The sequence below is a fragment of the Dermochelys coriacea genome, chromosome 2, assembly GCF_009764565.3.
Source record: "Dermochelys coriacea isolate rDerCor1 chromosome 2, rDerCor1.pri.v4, whole genome shotgun sequence".
NCBI classification, from domain to species: domain Eukaryota; kingdom Metazoa; phylum Chordata; order Testudines; family Dermochelyidae; genus Dermochelys; species Dermochelys coriacea.
In genome coordinates, this window is record NC_050069.1 from 149,305,279 (window position 1) to 149,320,017 (window position 14,739).

Consider the following 14,739-nt stretch of genomic DNA (forward strand, 5'->3'; position numbering starts at 1 on the left):
CATCTTATTATTTAGACTTCTAGCATTTGTGTACAAGCACTTTAAAAACTTGTCACTGTTTATTTGTACTGAGTTCCCTCTCAGGGGGCAGTTCTGCTCCAGCATTCTCCAGCTCATCCTCCAATGGGTCTAGTTGTTCATTGTCATGGGGGAAAGAGTGTGGGCAACAGGCTTTGAATAGTGCTGGGACAGGTTGTGCTATCATTGTATGGATTCCTGTCCAGTTCATTCAAAAATGGACAGGTCACATGTCCCCTCTGGATTCTCTTTTTATTCCTCATTTCAATGTACTTTCTCCTGAGATGCTTGCTTTTTATCCAGCACTGGGCAGCTCCCCAGTCATGACCCCTCAAGGACATCTGCTTTGCAATGTCATAGAATCATGGAATTGTAGGACTGGAAGGGACCTCAAGAGGTCATCTAGTCCAGTCCCCTGCACTCAAGGCGGTATTAAGTATTATCTAGACCATCCCTGATAGGTGTTTGTCCAACCTGCTCTTAAAAATCCCCAATGTTGGAGATTCCACAACCTTTATAGGCAATTTATTCCAGTACTTAACCATTCTGACACTTAGGAAGTTTTTCCTAATGTCCAACCTAAACCACCTTTGCTGCGATTTAAGCCCATTGCTTCTTGTCTTATCCTCAGAGGTCCACACAAAGGTCCTTATTCCAATAGCTGGCCACAAGAAATTCCTGAACTGATGCTTCTTCCCAGATGGCAATGATCCTGGGTCTCAGCACAACTCCAAACAGCTGCATGAGGCACGTTGCTGTGCTTCTGGAATGCTACAGTGCTGGTATCATTAGAATAATAATAACCATGATAATGATCCAGGAGACAATGGGCAAAATCTGGCTCTGCTCCAGCTTTTAATGGAGAGAAGGATCATCCTGCAAACTTGACACCAGACCAGCATCACACAAGTAAGCAGACATGTCAGTAATAGTTGACCTGCAAAGCACTATGGGATAGTTGTTGAAAGCATGCAGAAAGTGGTGCATAGGAATTGCATCCATATGAACAAAAGGAAGAGGAAGCCAGAGTTCCCGATAAATGCAGAGTTAGTGCACCCTGGTGGGCTGTGTCATGTTTATGCAAGCATTTTCAAACTGGCTTAATTTGATTTGATGTCGTTTAAAACCCTCAGGTAGACAAGTCCGAAAAAGTATTGTCAGGTCTGTAGATGATGTGGTCTTGTCTCACTTGTTTGAATCTCCTTGTTATTATCAAAAAGTAGCAGTAACAGGGGAAGGGTGCTGAAACAAACCCATGCAAACAGTATACCAAGTAACTGCCACAATTATGACTGAAAAGAGCCAAAGTGGAGCAGGCTGTGTAACAAGTAGGCTGTAAACTAAGGAGAAGAGGCATAGATAGAGGACAAGCTGTAAGTAATGAGCAAAGGATTTGTGGGGCTGCAGAATCCAGGTAAGAAATAGAACAGAAATGCATCATGTTCAGGTGCCAGAGAACATAAAGAGAATACAACAGAGTTATCAGTAACAACAGTTTTTGACTGATGTAGCTATCCTCTTTCAGTGTCAATCCCCATTGTCAGCAGTCCACACTCAAATGCCACATTGTGGCATTTAGCTACTGAATCTCCCCAAGCTTTCAACCAGGCACTTGACTGGGAGGGTGGAGCCTTCTCCCTCTACCCCCAAGTGCCCAGCTAGCATCATGGATAATTGGAGGGGCAGAGCATAATACAGCTTCTCACTTTTCCTTTCTTCTCCTTTGAGGATGGATTACATTGCACCTCTGCAGGTGCAGAGGAAACTGTCTTCAGAGCACATAGATAGTTGTTGTCTTTTGCCCTTGCACAGGTGGAGGTGCAGGGGAAAGGTGGTTCCCTGAGCTCTCCCCTCATGTGGAAAGGCTTGGAATGATTTAGTCTGATTCTGAGGGCTGGTCTACACTAATGAGATAAGTCGATCTAAGTTACAAGTCAAGGTAATTTAGGTCAACATTCAGTGGTGTCCACACCATGCTACGTCAATGGGTAGAGTTGCCAACTTTCTACTCGCACAAAACTGAGCACCCTTGCCCTGCCCATCTTCTGAGGCCCTGCCCCTGCACCGAGGCCCCACCCCCACTCACTCCATCTTCCCACTATCACTCACTTGCTCATTTTCACTGGGCTCGCTCAGGGGGCAGGGGTGCGAGATGGGGGAAGAGCTCTGGCTGGGAGTGCAGGCTCTGGTGTGGGGGCAGAAATGAGGAGTTCAGGGTGTGGGAGGGGTCTCTGGACTGGGGCAGGGGGTTGGGGTGTGGGGGGTGAGGGCTCTGGTTGGGGATACAGGCTCTGGTGTGGGACCGGGGATGAGGATTTAAGGTGCAGGAGAGGGCTTCAGGCTGGGGAAGTAGGTTGGAGTGCACGGGGGTGTAAGAGCTCGGGCTGGGGTGCAGACTCTGGGGTGGAGCTGGGGATTAGGGGTTTGGAGTGCAGGAGTGGGATCAGGGCCTGGGTATGGGAGTGGGTGAGGGGTACAGGCTCCAGGCAGTGCTTACCTCAAGCTGTTCCTGGAAGCAACGGCATGTCCCTCCTCTGGCTCTTATGAGGAGGCATGGCCAGGTGGCTCTGCGCGCTGTCCCATCCGCAGGTGCCACCCCTGCAGCTCCCATTGGTCATGGTTCCCGGCTAATGGGAGCTGCAGAGCCGGCACTTGGGGCAGTGCCAGCGTTCGGAGGTCCCTGGCTGTCCCTACTCATAGGAGCCAGCTTCCAGGAGCCACACGAAGCCATGGCAGGCAGGGGGCCTCCCTTAGACCCGGTGCGCCGCCAACCGGACTTTTAATGGCTGGGTCAGCAGTGCTGACCGGAGCCACCCAGGTTCCTTTTCGACTGGGCGTTCCAGTTAAAAACTGGACACCTGGCAACCCTATTAACAGATAATGCTCTCCTGTCAATTTACCTTCTGCCTCTGTGGGAAGTGGAGTACAAATGTCAATGAGAGAGTGGTCTCCCATTGACTTAGTATGTCTTCACCAGACCCTCTAAATTGCCACTGCTGTGTTGATCACAGCAGTGCCGATTTAGCCCATAGTGTAGACATGGCCTGAGAGATGCTGAGCACCAGTAAGTCTTGTTAACAAAATATTCCCCATCACAGTGAAAATACAGCTGTGCAATGGGTCAGAAGGTACTACTATGCCATCTAGTTCTTACCCCAGTGTAGAGGGTACCAGGAGCATGTAGAGGGCATGCTAGGAACTGTGTAAACGAATAAAAATAAAACGAAAACCTGCAATCTCCCAAAAATTGTTTGGTGAACTGGTTATCCTCAAATCCTAAAAGAAAAATGTTAAATCTTTATTGGGGTGGTTCATTTTAATAGAAATTAAATTAAAAAACAAAATTGAATACATACCCTTGCCTTTTTGTTTAGAGTAACCTTTTGAAAGGTCAGTCTTTTAGTAAATGTAAGAAAAATAGTCTACTTACAAAGAGGCACACACAAAAAGCATTTGTAACCCAGGTCATTATTTCTAAGGGAAAAAAAAACCTTTTTATTATTTTTTATTTGCAAGAAACAGTCTAGGTTGTTTAAATATATTTAATAAAACTCAACAAACCATAGTTCTTCTGAGCAACAAATAAACTGCCTGACTAGAACAGAGGTCCCAAACTGTTTTTTGATGTGGCCTCCTTTGGAGATTCATATCCCAGGTGTGCCTCTTTCCTGCTAAGAATCAGTATTTCCGTGGATGCCTGAAGTCTGAGAGCCTGTCCTGGTTGGGGCACCCTGCTGCTCCCTGGCCCATGAGCATCCCTTGCCTGGGACACTCTCTGGGCAGGCAGCCCCAGCAGGACACAGATAGCTGGTCTGCCCCCCTCTCCTTGTGCTCCCACTCCTGGATCCCCATCCAGAATCACTCACAGGCCATAGGCTCCTCTGGCCTTGGCGCAATCCTCAGCACACATGCACAAGAGCCTGCACTGGTGGGAGGGACTACCTTTCAGCCTCTGGAGAGGTGAGCGACTTGAAATGACCACACACAACATCCCTCTTGTGTAGGGAGAGGTCATGGCCCATCCCTCTGCGTTCTTCTCTCCTCTTTCTTCTGCCAGTCTGGCAGCAGGAGACTCGGCTATTGAGAGGAATTCTTAGTTTATCAACAATATTTAGAAGATGCAAAAAAAATTCTTAACCTTGCACCCCCACTATAACCTTGTCTTTGGCCCTTCCCCACCACCAGCACACTGGTTGAAAACCAATGGTTTAAACATAATCAGGTACACTTACTGTATTTTGGATAAAAACAACACCAGACAATTGGACATTATTCCTACAGCAACTACATTCAGTCTAAGAGTTTTTTCTATGGAAAAAAGATGTGTTTAAGTGAGCAGGTTGTTAAGAGATTGGAATCTTCAGTTTTCCTACAAGATATATTAACCTCTGCTGTAACTTCCTGTATTAGTACAATTCTTCTTTTGATCCATTAGCAGAATATCCATCAAGCAGATGTATCTTACTAAAAGGTTGGGGCACATTAATCCTAGCCCTTGTCATTAGGCATTTAAGTGTAATGTTATCCATCCCTTGTGTGTTTTGCTAGACAGGAGAAGGTCAGAATACACAGGTTCACTCTGGATAAGCAGATTACTCAGTTGAGCATTTCTATAGTTTAATTGAAACCCTGTCCCAAACACTTAGTTTAATCTCCATGTGTATAGACATTAGGAATGTGCTTTCACTGGAAAGCTCAAATTTTATATCTAGGGTCAAGTTACACTCCTGCAAATCCTTAAAAAGTAAAGTTTTAGAACCAGGTTTGGTATTGAAGAAAAGTGATATTGAGACATTTGAACTACAAAGCTTACAAGCCTACAGATACGAAATGTAAGAGAGTTCTACTAGGAGCGACATCACTATCGCTAATAGTTAGGGCCCTACCAAATTCACGGTCCATTTTGGTCAATTTCATGGTCATAGGATTTTCAAAATAATAAATTTCATTATTTTAGCTATTTAAATTTGAAATTTCATAGTGTTGTAATTGTTGGGGTCCTGACCCAAAAAGGAGTTGTGGGAGGTTCTCAAGGTTATTGTAGGGGGCGTTGTGGTACTGCTACCCTTACTTCTGTGCTGCTGCTGGTGGCATCACTGCCTTCAGAGCTGAGCAGCTGAAAAGTGGTGGCTGCTGGCCAGGAGCCCAGCACTGAAGGCAAAGCTGCCGCCAGTAGAAGCACAGAAGTAAGGATGGCATGGCACTGCTGCCTTCAGAGCTGGGCGCCTGGTCAATGGCCACTGCTCTGCGGCTGCTCAGTTCTGAAGTAAGGGTGGCAATACCACAATCCCTCTAATATAACTTTGCGACCCCCTGCTTTAACTCTCTGTTGGGTCAGGACCCCCAGTTTGAGAAACGGAGGTCTCCCCCTGTGAAATCTGTATAGTATAGGGTAAAAGCACACAAAAGATTAGATTTCACAGGGGGGTACCAGATTTCATGGCCGTAAATTTGTTAGGGCCCTACTAATAGTAGTATTGAAAGTGAAAAAGCCATATACTGTGTCCTTCATTTTTGTTACTTCTATAATTATTTCACCTGAGAATCAATTTTCCTATTCCATAAAAGTTAACATTTGCCTGAAAATCACATGCTTGAATTTTTTTTCAGCTTAAAATTTCTCTTTTTTGGTGTGCATAACTGAAATAATAGAGAGAGAATACAAGATAGTGTGGTATTGTGTAAAGGTTTCATGACATTACTTTGGAAAGGATTCATTATTCATGAACATCAAAGCCACAAGTCCTAATAAGAAAAGAAGTACTTGTGGCACCTCACGAAAGCTTATGCTCAAATAAATTTGTTAGTGTCTAAAGGTGCCACAAGTACTCCTTTTCTTTTTGCGAATACAGACTAAAACGGCTGCTACTCTGAAACAAGTCCTAATAAAATCCTTATATAGTATCATGACACATCATCTTGTCTGTTTCACATATTTTATGCACTGTCACCTTTAAAAATGTTTTAGGGAGTTTAAAATATTTTTATTGATATATGTTTTAAAATCCTTCCACTGCAAACTGGACCTATGTTTTGTGGCAAGACCCCTTGGTTTCTGGGGCATTTTGGCAGAGCAGAGTAGAATTCTGCAAGTTTCATTTAGATTAAAAACGATTATTCTTTTCCATATAAAATATATTTTTATTGAATTTTAATAAGAAAATAAATAATGTAGCTAGGACAGTAACCTCCATATTTATTTTGATATTAAATTCATTTTATTCTGTTCTTACATTTACAGGGATCACTCCTCTGACCCAGTTCCTTGTGCTATTCACTACCTCAGCAGCACACAGTTTGTGGAAAGCTCCCTAAAGGAGATGACGACTTTGGGTTTCCCATAGCCAGTTCAACCTTCTCTCTTTTTCAGGTTGATTTGTTTCAGGTTACTTTTATTTTTGGTTGTGTAATGCTTCTGACCGTCAGAGCTGGCAGCAAGAAGGGCCGGGTTCAGTATCTAGGGATTCCATTCCAATATTTTCCTGTCACATCTTTATTTTTTTCCTCAGTTTCATAGACAGAAAATTGTCAGGTTTTCAAATAATGGCACTTTCTTAAACATTTTACTATTTCTGTCTTTCAAAACTGGGTGCTCTCTGCTCCTATCAGATGGTGAAGAGTGGTGTAACCCTGTTATTTTCTATGCTGTTATTTCTAAACTATGCATATCGGGAACATAATTCCTTTGTTTTTCTTGCGCACCATGTTGCTACTTTAACAAACCAAACTGATTGCTGGGTGTGTGCTCCGACTCCACTTTCCCCCAGAACAGGAGTGCCCCTTGTCATGCTGCCCTTAACCCTAGCAGAATTAGCCGCCACCAAAGAGCAGGAAAGTAGAAATCGAATGGACTCACCGTTCTGGGATAAGATCTCTTTGCATCAAGCTTCCTACCAGGATCAGGAGTGTTCAGTTGCAGTGCTCACTGAGAGAGTGTTTAGTTTTACCTGAAACCAATCTGATCACTATAGGCGTCCTGTGGGATGGAGCTCCTGTGTTATTACACAGTGGGCCGATGGATATTAGATAAAAACCAAGAGGGGAGGTCAACAGTGTGGATGTAATGGTTCCTCCCCTTTTCGGGAAACTCTTATGAATGATCCTTCCACAAAAGGAGGGTCAGGAAATATAAATTGCCGTTCAGTTAATATTTCCACTATAGTAGGCCAATAGTGGGTTTGCAGCGGTCCTTATGGTGAGTGCAATTTGAAAGGCACAATTAGGAATACTCCCCCTTGTACCCACTCGGGAGGATGGGAAGCCCCCCTGGGGGCATATGAATTGTTTGGAAAAGAGGCCTTAAATATCTCAGGAATCCCTCTAAGAAATAGTCCTTACTGGGCCCTACAGGGTCACTATTTTGTATGTGGCTGAAAGACTTACAAGGTATTGCCAGCCAGTTGGACAGATAGCTGTTATATAGCTTATGGAGTTCCTCATCTTCCTCACCACACTGCCCAAAGGAAAGATTAGGAATACCCGAGATACCTCTGTTGAGTCACAAGAAGAGACCCTGCAGTGACTCAATGCGGACTTGGAGGGCAATGCTAAGAATCCTCTCACAACTGAAAAGCTTACAGGGTGCTCCATATTGGGAATTGTGCCACTAATTACCAGGCCAGCCATAGCATGCATAGGCTGTTATATTGTAAGGCTTCAAATGGTGCTTGAAAAAGTAGCCTTAGAATTAGAGGACTTGATTCATGATCTAGGGTCAGTAGTAGTAACATTAAATAAGGAGGTACAGCAGCTCAGAACGTATTCCCTCCAAAACAGGCTGGCCTTGGACTACCTTCTGGCATCCCAAGGGGATGTTTGTGCCCTTGTTGGGTCCCGATGTTGTGTATATATAAATGACAGCAGTTATGAGATTTATGAGAAGGTGGTATAGGCTGAGGCCCATGCCCGAGCCGGAGCACAAGCTGCTTACGCTGCCCCCGAGAGTGATTGGTTGCAAACCTTGTTTTCAGGCTGGGGTTTGTCATCTTGGCTTCGTGGTTTATTTAGTCTGTTGTTGAAAAGTTTTCTTCCTGTCTTAATCGTACTGATGGTGTTATGTTGTGCAATATCATGTGTCAGAGCCCTTGTAAAAAACATGGTAATGCATTCCCTTCAGGGCTACCACAAAGTGCTTCTGCAAAGTCCCCTTATAAAAAGATAAGAGCCCAAGTGAGAAAACTCAGAGACAAGGCTGTTGAGTAATTCTCAAAGGAGGGAGTTGTTGGGGACACAGGGCATGGCCACTAGGTAACTCAAGGGGATGGAAGACCACGAGTGTCAATGAAGCTCCCTTGCTCTAGGCCCAGATGGCCCCCCCTTCCCTTTTCTGCCTGGAGACACTCACAGCAGTCACATTGAGAAGTTTGCAACAGTGTATTGCAGGCACACACTGGCTGGAGCAAGATTAGGTCAAGCAGGACAGGAACGTTAGATAATGCTGAACAAACATATATGAGGGAATAGATGATAAGAGGAAAAGGGGGAACTGGCTGATATACCGGATTGGCTATATGGATACTCAGGGCAGCTTGCTATTGGATAAATATGCTAAAGAATGAATGTATAAAATATGTGTAATTGCTTGCACTGGTGTACAGGATTTGAGATTGTTGTCTCCCTGTACCGCTTGAAGCTTCAAATAAACTTTTCTACTTCTCCACCCCGTTGGGATTATTGGGCGATGCACACCAGGCAACGAATCCAGCTGTTGCTTACCTTGGGCATTCCCCCTGCTCACACCCAGTGTGTGTGTGTGTATGTGTGTGTGTGAGAGAGAGAGAGAGAGAGAAAGTGTTACAGTGCTGACAATTCTCGCAAATTAACAAAGTAAGATGATTCTGGCCCCTACAGCAGCAGCTCTCATTGAAAGACCCAACTAAAACCAAATCACAGAGACATATCAAATGCTGCCTGCAGATGCAAGGAGTTTATAGGTAATTCCCAAACACAAACATTCTCACAAATTAATTCTGTGGGACCACCACACTGCACGTCCCCCAGGCCAGCAATTAATTATAAACCACCATCCCCACGTCAACTTTGCCCTTTCCCTTCTGCCCTACATCTGCCTTTTCTCCTTTAATGCACCTCTGCTCCTCCTGCAGCTCCAGATGTTCTTCATCCCCCTCTCCCAGGTCCTGGGACAGCTCCAGCAGGATTCTCTTCTCTCCGTTCCCAGGCCTAGTGTGGGAGCAGCTCAAGTTATTCACTCCCTTTTTTATTCCTTCCCAGATCTGGTGTTGCAAGGATGGAATCATAGAATCATAGAATCATAGAATATCAGGGTTGGAAGGGACCCCAGAAGGTCATCTAGTCCAACCCCCTGCTCAAAGCAGGACCAAGTCCCAGTTAAATCATCCTAGCCAGGGCTTTGTCAAGCCTGACCTTAAAAACCTCTAAGGAAGGAGATTCTACCACCTCCCTAGGTAACACATTCCAGTGTTTCACCACCCTCTTAGTGAAAAAGTTTTTCCTAATATCCAATCTAAACCTCCCCCATTGCAACTTGAGACCATTACTCCTCGTTCTGTCATCTGCTACCATTGAGAACAGTCTAGAGCCATCCTCTTTGAAACCCCCTTTCAGGTAGTTGAAAGCAGCTATCAAATCCCCCCTCATTCTTCTCTTCTGCAGACTAAACAATCCCAGCTCCCTCAGCCTCTCCTCATAAGTCATGTGCTCTAGACCCCTAATCATTTTTGTTGCCCTTCGCTGTACTCTTTCCAATTTATCCACATCCTTCTTGTAGTGTGGGGCCCAAAACTGGACACAGTACTCCAGATGAGGCCTCACCAGTGTCGAATAGAGGGGAACGATCACGTCCCTCGATCTGCTCGCTATGCCCCTACTTATACATCCCAAAATGCCATTGGCCTTCTTGGCAACAAGGGCACACTGCTGACTCATATCCAGCTTCTCGTCCACTGTCACCCCTAGGTCCTTTTCCGCAGAACTGCTGCCGAGCCATTCGGTCCCTAGTCTGTAGCGGTGCATTGGATTCTTCCATCCTAAGTGCAGGACCCTGCACTTATCCTTATTGAACCTCATTAGATTTCTTTTGGCCCAATCTTCCAATTTGTCTAGGTCCTTCTGTATCCTATCCCTCCCCTCCAGCGTATCTACCACTCCTCCCAGTTTAGTATCATCCGCAAATTTGCTGAGAGTGCAATCCACACCATCCTCCAGATCATTTATGAAGATATTGAACAAAACGGGCCCCAGGACCGACCCCTGGGGCACTCCACTTGACACCGGCTGCCAACTAGACATGGAGCCATTGATCACTACCCGTTGAGCCCGACAATCTAGCCAGCTTTCTACCCACCTTATAGTGCATTCATCCAGCCCATACTTCCTTAACTTGCTGACAAGAATGCTGTGGGAGACCGTGTCAAAAGCTTTGCTAAAGTCAAGAAACAATACATCCACTGCTTTCCCTTCATCCACAGAACCAGTAATCTCATCATAAAAGGCGATTAGATTAGTCAGGCATGACCTTCCCTTGGTGAATCCATGCTGACTGTTCCTGATCATTTTCCTCTCCTCTAAGTGCTTCAGGATTGATTCTTTGAGGACCTGCTCCATGATTTTTCCAGGGACTGAGGTGAGGCTGACCGGCCTGTAGTTCCCAGGATCCTCCTTCTTCCCTTTTTTAAAGATGGGCACTACATTAGCCTTTTTCCAGTCATCCGGGACTTCCCCCGTTCGCCACGAGTTTTCAAAGATAATGGCCAAGGGCTCTGCAATCACAGCCGCCAATTCCCTCAGCACTCTCGGATGCAATTCGTCCGGCCCCATGGACTTGTGCACGTCCAGCTTTTCTAAATAGTCCCTAACCACCTCTATCTCTACAGAGGGCTGGCCATCTCTTCCCCCATTTTGTGATGCCCAGCACAGCAGTCTGGGAGCTGACCTTGTTAGTGAAAACAGAGGCAAAAAAAGCATTGAGTACATTAGCTTTTTCCACATCCTCTGTCACTAGCTTGCCTCCCTCATTCAGTAAGGGGCCCACACTTTCCTTGGCTTTCTTCTTGTTGCCAACATACCTGAAGAAACCCTTCTTGTTACTCTTGACATCTCTTGCTAGCTGCAGCTCCAGGTGCGATTTGGCCCTTCCTGATATCTTTCCTACATGCCCGAGCAATATTTTTATACTCTTCCCTGGTCATATGTCCAACCTTCCACTTCTTGTAAGCTTCTTTTTTATGTTTAAGATCCGCTAGGATTTCACCATTAAGCCAAGCTGGTCGCCTGCCATATTTACTATTCTTTCGACTCATCGGGATGGTTTGTCCCTGTAACCTCAACCGGTATTCCTTGAAATACAGCCAGCTCTCCTGGACTCCCTTCCCTTTCATGTTAGTCCCCCAGGGGATCCTGGCCATCTGTTCCCTGAGGGAGTCAAAGTCTGCTTTCCTGAAGTCCAGGGTCCGTATCCTGCTGCTTACCTTTCTTCCCTGCGTCAGGATCCTGAACTCAACCAACTCATGGTCACTGCCTCCCAGATTCCCATCCACTTTTGCTTCCCCCACTAATTCTACCCGGTTTGTGAGCAGCAGGTCAAGAAAAGCGCTCCCCCTAGTTGGCTCCCCTAGCACTTGCACCAGGAAATTGTCCCCTACGCTTTCCAAAAACTTCCTGGATTGTCTATGCACCGCTGTATTGCTCTCCCAGCAGATATCAGGAAAATTAAAGTCACCCATGAGAATCAGGGCATGCGATCTAGTAGCTTCCGTGAGTTGCCGGAAGAAAGCCTCATCCACCTCATCCCCCTGGTCCGGTGGTCTATAGCAGACTCCCACCATGACATCACTCTTGTTGCACACACTTCTAAACTTAATCCAGAGACACTCAGGTTTTTCCACAGTTTCGTACCGGAGCTCTGAGCAGTCATACTGCTCCCTTACATACAGTGCTACTCCCCCACCTTTTCTGCCCTGCCTGTCCTTCCTGAACAGTTTATAACCATCCATGACTGTACTCCAGTCATGTGAGTTATCCCACCAAGTCTCTGTTATTCCAATCACGTCATAATTCCTTGACATCACCAGGACCTCCAGTTCTCCCTGCTTGTTTCCAAGGCTTTGTGCATTTGTATATAAGCACTTGAGATAACCTGTTGATCGCCCCTCATTCCCAGTATGAGGCAGGAGCCCTCCCCTCACAGACATTCCTGCCTGTGCTTCCTCCCGGTATCCCGCTTTCCCACTTACATCAGGGCTTTGGTCTCCTTCCCCCGGTGAACCTAGTTTAAAGCCCTCCTCACTAGGTTAGCCAGCCTGCTGGCAAAGATGTTCTTCCCTCTCTTCGTAAGATGGAGCCCGTCTCTGCCCAGCACTCCTCCTTCATGGAACACCATCCCATGGTCAAAGAATCCAAAGCCTTCACTCCGACACCACCTGCATAGCCATTCGTTGACCTCCACGATTCGACGGTCCCTACCCAGGCCTTTTCCTTCCACGGGGAGGATGGACGAGAACACCACTTGCGCCTCCAACTCCTTTATCCTTCTTCCCAGAGCCACGTAGTCCGCAGTGATCCGCTCAAGGTCATTCTTGGCAGTATCATTGGTGCCAGGGAGCGGCAGCGAACCAGCGGAGCAGCGGGGACAGCAGAGCAGCTCACAGCAGGAGTTTGCCTGGGACTGGTAAGTATCCGAGTGTGTGTGTTTGCTTGCTGAGGAAGTATCCGAGCGTGTGTTTGCTGGGAGGGCAGGGAGAGAGCCTGAGTGAGTGTCTGATTGGCTGCTAGCCTGCAGGGGGCGGGCATTAGGGTGTCTGTGTGTTTGCGTCAGGGAAGCCTGGCTGTTTAAAAATAGCCAGAGCCTCGCGAACCAGCTGAGCGGCAGCGGAGCAGCGGGGACAGCAGAGCAGAGCAACTCTGAGCTGCTGGGCTTTTTCTGCTTGCTCTCCACGTAAGAGCAGTTTTTATGTAGGGGAATGGGGGAGAGCTTTGCCCATCTCCTAGAGTGGCTTGAGAATTTTGTAACTAAGCTTTTTTCCTTCAGAAAATGCTGATTCATCAAAACTGAAACTTCATAGAAAGGGATGATTTTGATGAATTTCTCATTTAGAAAAAAAATTGATTTTTTTTTAAAAAATTGTTGAAACATCCCATTTTAATATTTTCAGCATGCAAAGTTCCATTTTATAGTTTTAAACAACTTTTTGTTAGGAATTTAAATCAATTTATGGTAAAAATATTAAAGATTGAAAGAAAATGGCTTGATAGTATCTAAACAAAATATTGTGATTGACCTGATCTGAATCATTCTTTCTTTCTTTCTTTCTTTCTTTCTTTCTTTCTTTCTTTCTTTCTTTCTTTCTTTCTTTTCTGTTTGCAAAAACATATTAAATTTCAACTTTTCATCCTGAATCAGAATGGGAAAATAGTTCAAAATTTCAAAAATTGTCTTGGGATGGGGAAAGCATTTCTTGCCCAGTTATACTGCCTTCTGCAGCATTTCTGACTGGCTGCTTTTCCCCAGAAAGCAGAGACGTAAAGAAGGAAGTCAGTCAGAGGGTTATTTTTTTCTATGGGGAAGACTGAAAATGTTGTGCAGGCCAAGCTGATAGCTTTATCCAAGGCTGGCTCCAATAAGGGCTAAAATCACATGACTTGATGATATTCATAACAGTTTGGCTTCTGTTCCACTGGAAGTAATAGGAAATAATGACCACTTCATAGAATATCAGGGTTGGAAGGGACCTCAGGAGGTCATCTACTCCAACCTCCTGCTCAAAGCAGGACCAATCCCCAATTTTTGCCCCAGATCCCTAAACAGCCCCCTCAAGGATTGAACTCACAACCCTGAGTTTAGAAGGCCAATGCTCAAACCACTGAGCTATCCCTCTCCACCCCACTTTTTTAAAATAAAAATAAATAAATAAAAAACAAAGTCTTGTGTCAAAGGCTAACTTTCAATAGATCGCAGCGAGGTAGCTACTCTGCTACACACGAAACCCTGACTCAGAATCAGGTCATCTACGAATGATGTAGCACCAGGTTCCTCACGAACATGCGGTGCAAAATGGGTGAGAAGCAGCTCCCTTCTGTCCGCACTCCAGCCCTGACACAAATGGCTCTCCTCACTGAGCCCTACCCGTCGGAGGTTTGAACAGCGGTTCCTACCCTTTTTCCTCTGAGGCAACTTGGGCAGCTGCAATAGGCCCTATGGCCCATTATTAACACTGCTTAAGGAATATTATTAATTTTAATTATTATATGCATATAAACTATAACACTGTAAATAACAATGTATGTTTCCTTTTCATTTGAATGTAAACAAAATTGTGATGATAGAAATCCCTAGCAATATGCACTCAAAGAAATGCTTCAAGATCTTTGAAATCAAACAGTTTTAGTAAAACTACACATTAAAAAAATGTTGAATGCAAAATGAGATTTTCAAATAGGGAAACCACAATTTTGTATAAAACTGAACAATACGCAACACGACAAAGTTAACAAAATTGTTAGAAAAAACATTGTGTTATTATTGATTTTAAAACAAAATAATTGTCTGACTTTAAACACCATACTGTGTTTTCAATGACTTTTAGTGTAAAATCTGAATTTCTGTGCGTGTAAGTAGAGATCCAACCCTATTCTATGCTAATTAGAAAAGAATCAAATATTGTATAAAATTACAGACCAGGAGTCTTCCAAATGGGATGGATGTTCCTGCTTCTCCTTGCACAGTTTTTTCCAGAAAGGGACATA